The following is a 10,883-nucleotide window of genomic DNA, read 5'->3' on the forward strand; positions in this document are numbered from 1 at the left end:
TTCAATTTCCGCCTAAAATGACATACCCAAATCTAACTGTCTGTAGCTCAGGAGCTGAAGCAAGGATATGCATATTCGTGGTACTATTCGAAAGGAAAAACTTTGAAGTTTGTGGAAATGTGAAATTAATGTAGGAGAGCATAACACAATAGATCTGGTAAAAGATAAAACAAACAAAATAACATACGTTTTCAGTTTTTATGTTTGTTGCATCATCTTTGACATGAAAAATAAAAGCCATACATTCAGATAGGAAGCTATATGTAATTTAGATGTTGTCTACAAGAGGGCAACAGTGTATGTGCAAAGTTTCAGACTGATACCTTCAAGAATGAGGGAGTTACATAACATTTAGTATGAAGTCACCCAGGTGTCCCTCACGAGTTTGCCCAAATGTACCCAAGTGGCCTCCAAGTGGCCGAATTGGTAAATTGAAACATTTTCAAGAACATACAGTGCCTTGCAAAAGTATTCATCCCCCTTGGCGTTTTTCCTATTTTGTTGCATTACAACCTGTAATTTAAATTGACTTTATTTGGATTTCATGTAATGGACATACACAAAATAGTCCAAATTGGTGAAGTGAAATTTAAAAAATTACTTGTTTCAAAGAATTCTACAAAAATAAATAACGGAAAAGTGGTGCGTGCATATGTATTCACCCCCTTTGCTATGAAGCCCCTAAATAAGATCTGGTGTAACCAATTACCTTCAGAAGTCACATAATTAGTTAAATAAAGTCCACCTGTGTGCAATCTAAGTGTCACATGATCTCAGTATATATTCACCTGTTCTGAAAGGCCCCAGAGTCTGCAACACCACTAAGCAAGGGGCACCACCAAGCAAGCGGCACCATGAAGACCAAGGAGCTCTCCAAACAGGTCAGGGACAAAGTTGTGGAGAAGTACAGTTCAGGGTTGGGTTATAAAAAAATATCTGAAAAGTTGAACATCCCACGGAGCACCATTAAATCCATTATTAAAAAATTGAAAGAATATGGCACCACAACAAACCTGCCAAGAGAGGGCCGCCCACCAAAACTCACGGACCAGGCAAGGAGGGCATTAATCAGAGAGGCAACAAAGAGACCAAAGATAACCCTGAAGGAGCTGCAAAGCTCCACAGCGGAGATTGGAGTGTCAGTCCATAAGACCACCTTAAGCCGTACACTCCACAGAGCTGGGCTTTATGGAAGAGTGGCCAGAGAAAAAGCCATTGCTTAAAGAAAAAAATAAGGCATGTGGGAGACTCCCCAAGCATATGGGAAACTGGTCAGAATAGAAGGAATGATGGATGGCGCTAAATACAGGGAAATTCTTGAGGGAAACCTGTTTCAGTCTTCCAGAGATTTCAGACTGGGACGGAGGTTCACCTTCCAGCAGGACAATGACCCTAAGCATACTGCTAAAGCAACACTCGAGTGGTTTAAGGGGAAACATTTAAATGTCTTGGAATGGCCTAGTTAAAGCCCAGACCTCAATCCAATTGAGTTCTGTGGTATGACTTAAAGATTGATGTACACCAGCGGAACCCATCCAACTTGAAGGAGCTGGAGTAGTTTTGCCTTGAAGAATGGGCAAAAATCCCAGTGGCTAGATGTGCCAAGCTTATAGAGACATACCCCAAGTGACTTGCAGCTGTAATTGCTGCAAAAGGTGACTCTACAAAGTATTGACTTTGGGGGGGTGAGTAGTTATGCACGCTCAAGTTTTCTGTTTTTTTGTCTTATTTCTTGTTTGTTTCACAATAAAAATTATTTTGCATCTTCAAAGTGGTAGGCATGTTGTGTAAATCAAATGATACAACCCCCCCAAGAATCAATTTTAATTCCAGGTTGTAAGGCAACAAAATATGAAAGATTCCAAGGGGGGTGAATACTTTCGCAAGCCACTCTAACTATAGAGAACATACAAAAATGTTATGGTAATATAAAATACAAGTTTACACATTCCCAGGAATGTCATACATGATGGATCATTAGCGTCCCTACATAAAAGGTACTAACAGGAGACGCGACGAGAATGCTGATCCAATGCCTCCCAACACAGAAGTGAACTATTTAAGATAATGGCCAAGTTAGCAGCCAACACTGATCTAATGTCATAAGTGAACACACCACAACCCACACACAAAGTGAAAAAAAAAGAAGATATATACAGTGGGGAGAACAAGTATTTGATACACTGCCGATTTTGCAGGTTTTCCTATTTACAAAGCATGTAGAGGTCTGTAATTTTTATCATAGGTTCGTTTCAGCATGAGTCTCAATGTGAGAGGTGAGGTAATCTGAGTGAAACCTCAAAGTTTAGTATCGCATCATTCTGTTTTTAACCAACGTTTAGCTGGATTCAAAGCCCTTTTGAGATGAACGATATTGTCGAGCCTGAATCAATTATTGCATCACAGGTTAAGCAGTCCTCCAGGACTGTTTCCAGGTATGGCCTCTTTGAGTTGCGTTTTGTGGTCATATTCCCCAACGACGTGATGTGTCATTTGTGTTCATGTTGAAGACAGATCAAGTGGAATTGGCTATTGCGATGTTTTTTACCCTTTTCTTCGCAACATTTGTATCTGAGTCTATAGACAAAGCTTGTTTCTAGATCGTGCGGGCCCTGGATAGGGTCTCGATTGAGAGTGGGAGTAAGTTGATTGTTTACGTCCTCGCTAAGGGTGTTCATTCCGGCTGACCTGTTGTCCGGCAATTCCATGTCTAGTCATAGTGACTTATCATTTTCCCCTTTCTCAAAATGTTCTCGCTTTAGTAGTTCTCGTAGCAGAACTTCTAGAGAGCATCGGTCTACGTTTTTATCGTCATTGAACTCTTTGTTACCCTTGTTACCCTTGTACCCTGACACTTTGTGTGGGTTGGGTGCAGGAACGTAGCGATCAGGTTGATTGTAACGGTAGTCGTTTCACCGGTGACGTGCTTTACAGTTATTTTTACCGGGGTGGTTATTGGTATCGTGGTTTCGTGGTAGATACCTTTGTTGTGCGTCATCTCTCAACGCTCCTATCCCTGATAACGCACCCTCTAACTGGAGTTAGTGCTCCTGTTCAATCTTCAAAACCGAGCTGTCAGGGCTCTTAGCGCTGTGCACTTTTGATGCCTCAAAAGCTGTGTTCGCAAGCTCTCTGAGTTCTGAGATTGGCAAACCAACGTGGGCTTTAGGGCCCAAGTAGTTAATGAAGTGAGGATACATGTTCGACAGAAACATTTGTTTGAATGGTAATAGCTCTTCCATTCTTGTTTCAGTGAGTAGGCCAAAGTAAGCTGAACGAAGCCTATGATAGTATGCTTGTGGGTGTTCATTCCGAGCTTGTTTGACAGTGTTAGCCAGCGAGCTGTCATGTTTGCCAGTCGCAGAACCACTGAATTCGATTTTCAACACGTGGCAAGTTTCACATAGTCGTTTTGCACATGTTGCTGTTGTAGACGGATGAACCTTGTCACGTGTCTATTCGACGTTCGCTTCGACAGGTAAAGCCTGTCAGTATCCGTAGTGTTCGGGTAGCCATCCATGGCGTCCTCTAGGTCTGCTAAGAACGTCTCAGTGTCGTTTGGCTTCCCCAGAACGGGGTGAAAGGTGCGGAAGTTTTTGACGATTTTGTCAAGGCTTTTCGTGCCAAGTGTGTGGACAGGGTTGGCTTCATCCTGTGGGGAAATTTGAGCCGAAAGGCCAAGAGGAGAATCCAAGCTTTGGCTTTGTTGGCAAGGAGGTGCCAGATTACTCTGTGCCGAATGGCCAAGAGAAGACTGAGGGACACTTGAGAGAGGCAAGTCTGAAACCTTCTGTCATCTTCACTCCTTTGTGTACCGAGCTCCGGTTGCGAGCTTGGTTGCTTGGTTGGGTAGTCACGCTGTAGCGTGTGACTGTTCTGGAATTCCTCCAGATGGGTGGTATTCTGATGCATAGAAGAGTCCACTTGGGAGCTTAGAGTACTTATTTAAACTCTAAAGGTCTTTACCTATCAATATGTATAAAACAGTCAACATATTAATCATTACGTCTTATCAGTCTCATTCTGAACGGTCATGGACTTCTTGGATCTGCACGAACCCCAGCTTTACTTATGATTCAGCACTACGCATATTGGTTTAATCATTTATTTACTAGCTAACTAAATAATAACACAGAATAAAATACACACTGAATACATGAGAAAAAGTCCCTAGCGAACTAACAACATGACTGCCAAGTAATCATAATACTTTGCTCACGAACCACCGCCCGTTTGGAGAAAGAAATCATTCATGTCTTTACGTGTGGATGTCTTTGTTCGTCGTCTATCTCTGTTGACCCAATCCCTCTTGGAAAGGAGGTTTTGGCTGGTTCTTCGCTCAGCTCACTTGTAAGGCTCTGATTGTCCTGTGGATGTAAGGCTCTGATTGTCCACAAGAGGTCACAATGTCCTTCTTCTTAGTTGTCGCGGCTTGTATTGGAATGTTTCCTCAGAACAGATACTCAGATGTACCAGTTATTGTCTGAGAGGGGAGCTTTCTTCTTCCCAGCTCGTGTGGTTCGTCAGAGTTTGAACCACTTTACACGCATAACTGCAGCCTGGCAATGTTCGGGTCTAGTCGGAGAGGTGATCTTCTTCACCTCGTGTTGAGGTTCAAACTTCCAACCATTTTCAGACGTGTAGCCACCGCTTTCTGGTCTGATGTTAATTTGTCTTTCAAGACTTTATGCACTCTTGGTAAATGGGCATTCCATTGTGCTGACACGATCTCTGAGCTCACTCGGGGCGTGCCTACTTACTGATGCAAAGCTTATATGAAAACTATGATCTCGTTAGAAAACTAAAATCACATTCCTATCTTAACAAAAATACTCTCAGAATTGTTCATATATCATATACAACGTAAAGGATGAAAACCTGACACATATAGTCTGTATCCTTTTCAAGTTACAATATTTTCTTGATACCATTCTTAATGACATCACAAAATAATAAACAATATGACATGATTATTCTTTAGGTCCCCACTGACCATTCCCCACATTCTTATCTTAGAAATATTGTTCCAGTATTCACTTTTTGGACGAAATAGTTTTGGCGGCAAAAGGCTTCTGGAGACAAAGGACATTCCTTTACCAATACTGATGAGCAAGAGAGGGATTCCCCTCCTGCCTAATTGACGACAGAGTGTTAAGGTGTCAAAACCGGCCCAGCCCGCCCTCCCCTCTTCTGTGGGTGAGAGAGGGTCTGGTTATTGTCAGCCATTGCCAAGATGATCTGAGGACTTGGATCCTCACCCAGGAGAGTCTTGACAACGTACTGCCAGTGTGGGGACGGCGTCGTCGATGCACTTATTATTGAAAACGTTGACTGATGTGGTAAACTCCTCAATGGCATCGGATGAGTCCCGGAACATATTCCAGTCTGTGCTAGCGAAACCGTCCTTTAGCTTAGCATCCGCTTTATCAGACCACTTCCGTTTTGAGCGTGTCACTGGTACTTTCTGTTTGAGTTTTTGCTTTTTAAGCAGCTACCAGGAGGATAGAATTATGGTCAGATTTGCCAAATGGAGGGCTAAGGAGAGCTTTGTATGCGTTTCTGTGTGTGGAGTAAAGGTGATCTAGAGTTTTTCCACCTCTAGTTGCAGAGGTGACGTGCTGGTAGAAATAAAGTAAGACAGATTTCAGTTTCCCTGCATTAAAATCATTGCCTCGGGATGAGCATTTTATTTTTTGCTTATGGCCCTATACAGCTTGTTGAGTGCGGTCTTAATGCCAATATCGGTTTGTGGGGGTAAATAGATAGCTACGAAAAATATAGATGAAAACTCACTTAGTAAATAGTATGGTCTACAGCTTATAATGAGGTATTCTAACTCAGGCGAGCAGAACCTAGAGACTTCTTTAATATTAGAGATTGCGCACCAGCTGTTGTTAACAAAGAGATACACACCAGCCCCCTTGAGCTTACCTGACGGTGCCGTTTTGTCTTGCAGATGCATAGAAAAACCAGCTAGAATATTGTCCATGTCCTTGTTCAGCCAAGTTTCCAAGACACATAGGATATTACAGTTCTTCAGGTCCCGTTGATAGGATAGTCTCGAACGGAGCTCGTCCAGTTTGTTCTCTAACAGATCAGAGGGTAGAGGTTTATTTACTCTTCTCGATAGTTTAACCAGATTGCCATGCACGTCACCCTCTATATTGCACTCACTTTCTCTTCAGAGTGTCGGGAATTAGGGCCTGGTTTGGGGTGAGCAGTATGTCCTCCGCCGCTGACTCATTGAAGTAGAAATGTTCATCCAAATCGAGGTTAGTGATCGCTGTTCTGATGTACAGAAGCTAATTTCAGTCATAGGAAATGATGGCGGAGACATTATGTACAAAAAAAAGTTACGATCAGCGAAAGAAAAAAATTAACACAAAATAGTAGAATTGGTCAGGAGCCCGTAAAACGTCCACTATACTGTACATTCCAGCGCCATTGTGTACATGTTTTGAAAACTGTCATGTTTACATGAATTCTGATTATTTACAGGGATACACAACATCCTGAAATATATGTAGATATCCTTGGTAGAAATAATGCTATATTTCCCTTGAAGGAGTAATGCTGAATGTAAAAAATGGCTCCACTTACCCAACACTGTGATGGTTCTGGCTGGAGGTTAGATAATTTATACATTTACATTTTAGCAGACGCTCTTATCCAGAGCGACTTACAGTTAGTGAGTGCATACATTTTCATACTGGCCCCCCGTGGGAAACGAACCCACAACCCTGGCGTTGCAAGCGCCGTGCTCTACCAACTGAGCTACAGGAGGCCCTATGGTGTTGAACGCTGAGCTATAGTCAATTGTTGTGGAAAACTTAACCAAAAAAGTAGGCAGGGACTATTAGAGTAAAATAGTAAACCTTTAATCAAGCAATTGCTAGGGAGGTCTGTCTCTGGGAGTAGCCAGGGAAGAACTCAGAGTACAGATAGTTGCATGTCCCCCATATAGAGGTGATAATACAATCATATTGGTTAAACAACAGTTTTTCTATGCAGTAGACTGCTGCAGAGCGGCACAGCTCAGCCATTTTTTATTCCCCATGATGGGGTGTGTGTTCACGGAGAGCGCCGACTCTGCCCGAAAGCTGGTATTGGGAACAAACAAGTAGGCTATATGACAGGCTACTCCCGAAGCAAATTCAACTTAGCTAGCTAGTTTGTAGCCGGCTATTGTTAACAGTAAAGCAACAACATGGCTGATCCTCGCAAGTAATGACATCTCTGCAGCAGGCAAACATTGCAACATGAGCATATTGAAGGATGTGGGGGAGGTTCAAACACAGCTAGCGAGCATTCCCAAAGAAAATATTATATCAGAAAATAAAACAGCAGCACAGTGAGAAGAGCTAGTTACAGCAGCAGTGTCAATGAAGAAAAAGAAGCCAACGCATATTAGCAGTAGCAGCAAGCGGAAGCAGGATGAGTGAGCAGACCCGGTCAGCTTAAATAGACCGCCAAATAAGGTAGGCGTAATTGATACTAGCCTCTAATTGATGCCATCTCAGCTCATCAGCCTGAGAAGGGGCACTCGGGTTTCCTTTCTGAACTGGCTCCGGTTAATTTACAGAAAACAATGGCCTTGTGTTAGAGTACAGACAGATAACAGGCGTCGGAGTCTATGAAATGCAGTTCATGCAAGGACAGAATACAACTTCGAAGAGTTCCAACATAGCTTACCCCAACATTCTGCTACCACACAATGAACAGCATTCTCTTGTATGTGTTCCTCTTGTCCAGGTGGGAGAGGGCAGTGTGGAGTGCAATAGAGATTGCGCCATCTTTGGATATGTTGGGGCAGTATGCGAATTGCAGTAGGTCCAGTGTGTCTGGGATGATGGTGTTGATGTGAGCCATGACCAGCCTTTCAAAGCATTTCATGGCTACAGATGAGAGGTTACCTTGGCGTTCTTGGGCACAGTGACTATGGTGGACTGTTTGAATCATGTAGGTATTACAGACTGGGTCAGGGAGAGATTGAAAATGTCAGTGAAGACACTTGCCAGCGCATTGGTCAGCGCATGCTCTGAGTACGCGTTTAAAGGTCTTACTCACATCGGCTACAGGGAACGAGGTCCGGAACAGCTGGTGCTCTCATGCCTGGTTCAGAGTTGCTTGCCTTGAAGCAAGCACAGAAGGAATTTAGCTCGTCTGGTAGATCGAAACATTACATCTAGCTGGGAGGTGTGTGTCTCTTTGTTAATAACAGCTGGTGCGCGATCTCTAAAGTTAAGTCTCAAGGTTTTGCTCGCCTGAGTTAGAATACCTCATGATAAACTATAGACCAGCTGTCCATTTAGCACCGCTGGGCAACTCGTGGCTGGGTTTCCCTTTGTAATCTGTGATAGTTTGCAAGCCCTGCCACATCTGACAAGCATCAGAGCCGGAGTAGCAGGATTCGATATTAGTCCTGTATTGACCTTGAATGTTTGATGGCTCGTCAGAGGTCGTAGTGGGATTTCTTATAAGCGTTCGGATTAGTTCGGATTAGTGTTCCACTCCTTGAAAGTGGCAGCTCTAGCCTTCAGCTCAGTGAGGATGTTGCCTGTAATTGACGTCATTGATGCACTTAATAACGAAGCCGGTGACTGTGGTAAACTCCTCAATGTTATCGGATAAATCCTGGAACATATTATAGTCTGTGCTACCGAAACAGTCCTGTAGCTTAGCTTTATCGTACCACTTCCGTATTGAGCACGTCACTGGTACTTCCTGTGTGAGTTTTTGCATGTAAGCAGGAATCAGGAGGATAGAGTTATGGTCAGATTTGCCAAATGGAAGGCGAGGGAGAGCTTTGTATGCGTTTGTGTGTGTGGAGTAAAGGTGATCTAGAGTTTTTTCGCCGCTAATTGCACAAGTGACACACTGGTAAAAATGAGGTAAGACATATTTCAGTTTCCCTGCATTAAAATCACCGGCCACAAGGAGCACCACCTCCGGATGTGCATTTTCTTGGTTGCTTATGGTCCTATACAGCTCATTGAGTGTGGTTTTAGTGCCAGCATTGGTTTGCGGTGCTAAATGGACAGCTGGTCTATAGTTTATCATGAGGTATTCTAACTCAGGCGAGCAAAACCTTGAGACTTAACTTTAGAGATCGCGCACCAGCTGTTATTAACAAAGAGACACACACCTCCCCACTTAACCTTACCAGAAGCTACTGTTCAGTTTTGACGATGCATAGAAAAACCAGCTAGATGTAATGTTTCGATCTAGCTACTGTACTCAAAATGTATTTAGCTTGTTAGCTACCTGGCTAGCTAACCAAACAACAGCTGGAACAACCTAGTAATGTTTACAAGTATCCCCACTAACTGGCTACTAGACGACCAATATAACAGTTGGCCCTGAAGCTTTTTGTAGGGAGCCAAGGAAAGCAACTAGCCTGTATCAGTGTTGGATACTAGCTAGAATGTGGAACAATACTATTATAGCAATAGACCAATACATTAGGCCAACTTCTTGCACAGAATAAGTCTCTCAATTGATCAAATCATAATTTATATTCTGTACCAAATACATTGCATATCAATAAACATCTTACAATGAATGCATACCATGTAATTATACTGTATGTTCCTTTGCATTTACTTAGTATTATCAAACTTCATCCACTGTTGATGTGTACGGAGTACAACATTTCAAGGTAGCTTTTATTCTCTGAACAATAACACTAGTGTTCCTGTCAGAATGTGTATGTACTGTAATATACTGTAGGTTATAGCCAAGAGAGGAGGAAGTGGAGGCTTGTTAGAACACAGACATGGTTCTAATTTCAGTGGTGCTGATGAGAACCCCCACAACGGGTCCACTTTGAAAGCAAGCTAGCTTGCTAGCTTTTTTTTACATAACCCCTGAAGAGATGATAACATTGGGAACTCAATATCAATATGTGATAGAACCTTGAGCACAGGAGTAGACTATAATGAACATGCTGTCTTTTTATACATTGTAATCATTTATTTTCCATTTCATTGTTTGCTCAGATTGTAATTGTAGTTGGTTGTTTAAACATTATCAGAACAGGCATTGAATGATAAACATAACAAAACATGGACCCATTTGGGAACTTTATTTTTATTTTTATGTCAACCACATCTTACTTTATGTCAATATAACTATCGCTGCTGGCTCAGCCTGTCCAAGTCTGCATCACTCAGCCTGGGGAATCTTTGGTCCTGTAAGACACATGAAGCACAGGTCTGTTGTAGAATTTGTCATTATGTCTGTCATGGATTCAGTCCATACATGACCATTTTGCTGTTCTCAGTTTAGCCCAGAGAACAGAATCAGGCATGGATTCTCTCTCTGTATACAGTCAAGACAGAGCTGTTGGGTTCATACCCACCCTATGTACCTCAACGACCGGCTCAAGCCATCCATAATCCAGCCTTGTAATCCTGACGTCCTCTACTCTATTTCACATAGGGATTTTGGGGGGATGGGCAAACAAATCACAGATGGATGAAACTTGGGTCAATTTACAATTTAATTTCTTAGTTTTCTGGCCTTGATGTTTAGATTTTATTTGTATTAGTGGGGTCCGACACATAATGAAAAATACATTACAGACAAAATACTTTACAATTTACATACATTTAAAAACATTAACATGTAATGTGCGTGAGTGTGTGCACATCTATAAGTTACATATAAATGTCAGTACATACACACACAAAGTAGGTCACATGGGGGAGAGGCGTTGTGCCATGAGGATTTGCTTTATTTGTTTTTTGAAACCAGGTTTGCTGTTCACTTGCGCTATATGAGATGGAAGGGAGTTCAATGCAATCATGGCTCTGTATAATACTGTATGTTTCCTTGAATTTGTTCTGGACCTGGGGAAATGTGATTTACAGTGACATAGCCTA

This window comes from Coregonus clupeaformis, chromosome 33 (genome assembly GCF_020615455.1).
Source record: "Coregonus clupeaformis isolate EN_2021a chromosome 33, ASM2061545v1, whole genome shotgun sequence".
Lineage (NCBI taxonomy): Eukaryota > Metazoa > Chordata > Actinopteri > Salmoniformes > Salmonidae > Coregonus > Coregonus clupeaformis.